The sequence below is a fragment of the Lissotriton vulgaris genome, chromosome 10, assembly GCF_964263255.1.
Source record: "Lissotriton vulgaris chromosome 10, aLisVul1.2, whole genome shotgun sequence".
Lineage (NCBI taxonomy): Eukaryota > Metazoa > Chordata > Amphibia > Caudata > Salamandridae > Lissotriton > Lissotriton vulgaris.
The window spans coordinates 500152355-500154495 of NC_141698.1; positions in this window are offsets into that span (position 1 = coordinate 500152355).

Here is a 2141-nt window from a genome sequence, read left to right on the forward strand (position 1 = left end):
ACTTAAGCAGCTACGTGTCCAGGAATCCCAGTACATCATTCGTCTGGATTCAAGAAACCCCTTTGGCCTGAACGAGGATGAGGAGTTACACGTGCATATTGGCTGAAAACCCTATGTTAGGCCTTTACAGTATACCTAACCCCTGCACTTGGCCCTCATCTCTACCCCCTTCCCAGCTGTTGTGTTTGCAACGTCCAACTCACACTTTCCTTCAGAGAGGGCTCTATCTGTCGATAGATGTGGAGTTAGGAGCTTCACATTAGAGCTTTGACTAGACGACCCCCTCACGACCCTCAAGGTCAAGCACATGGGGTAGCTCACACCTGATGAGCAACCCATCACTACGTCACTTTGGTTAAAATTTCCCACATTCCCTCGTTTGCACACTACCTCACCCCACGTTTTAACTGCACAATCACACCCAAATGTATACCTCTGTTGTAGGTCCTGTTAGGCTCTCAACAAATAGTTCAGGGTTCACCTCCTGCACTATTCACAGGGCTAAAAGATTGATTTTAGCACCTTTTTGTTTACATCTAGCCATTTCCCTGGATTGGCTTTTTAAGCCGGGATACCCCCTCACCCCCTGACCTAGCCCCATAGCATAGGACATACGATTCTGTAATATTCTCTTGGCAGTTTGTTAACAGTCATATAGAAAGATTGGCCACCCGGCCGTAGCTTAGAAATTTGTCCTGTGTGTAAACTCAATTTTCTTTCTTCCATCTTTTTCAGAACTAAACGTACTGACCAAATGTCAGATATGTTATAGATTCTCCATGCTAAGAGACAACAAACGGCCACTTGGCCTCCAAGCCTGATGTTTTTTGAGATTGTTGCAAATTTGGACTTGATGTGGTGCAAACATGTAGACACCTGATCTAGTGCTTAGAATTTGGCCACTTGGCCGTAATGCAATTGAATTTAACCCCTTCACTGCGGGGCTAATTTCCCCAGTGGTGCGGGGGGGAGGGGGGCCGCACACGGCGCCGCTGTGCATATGACGAGCCCAGGCTCATCATGCAGCACGGTGCTCGTGTACTCATGACGAGCCTGGGCTCGTCATGAACCCGCCCGCACAATGGAACGCTCAGCACAGCGGGGGAATTAGCCCCGCGTGTGAGCGTTCCACGGCTCATGACAAGCCCATTGCTCGTCATGAGCACACGCGCACCGTGCTGCATGACGAGCCTGGGCTCGTCATGAGCACTGAAGGGGTTAATTTATTTACTGTAAATATTTAATTTACATTTGCTTGTTTATTTATTTAAACATTACAATGTCATTTACATTTAATTTCAAGCACCAATGTTATGCATGCCTTTGCATCACTGAGTCTTTCTTTCACTTCATTTGTAGTCCTCACGACTATTGTAGTTCTAATTGGGTTGTGGTCCTATGTCAATTTCCACTACTCCCCTAGTGCACTTTATAATGGTGACTGTGTGTTTATGTGGCTGGCGAACGAAGAAGACCGCCTGGTCGAAACGCGTCGCCAATAAACAATTTTTTGAACACGGGCATTGGAGTGCGAGTCTTCTATGTTTCCTGGGACTTTACTGTGTGGGGAACCCCTTCATATATATATATATATATATATATATATATATATATATATATATATATATATATATATATATATATATATATATATATATATATATATATATATCACAATATTTTACTTGTATTAATGTCAGTAGACCCACTCCAAATATTTGTGTGATATATGCATTAGTGGTCAAATGTTTTCTATAAACTCCTACTTGAATATACACATGTATAGTTACAAAGAAAATTGTTTGAAATAGATTACAGTTAAAGGTTTTGATATGCAAGTGCACAGATCAATACAAGAATAAATTCTTTTGGATGAAATATGAGGTTGCAGGCAACTGTTTTCAACAAATTCCTATTCAAAGCCCTTGATTAAAATACAGATCAATACAGAGACGAGTGCTGGGCTAGGCAATTATTTAAGATAAGACAGTACAGTAGTTCTCACATACAAACACAGGTGAGTACAAAGACACCTAAATAAATATATAATTGCTGGCATTTCTTCAGTTAAACAGTTTCTCAGTGTAGCTTCATAAGCATATTTGGGCACCAACCCTCAAGACGACTTCTAACCCTTTCGA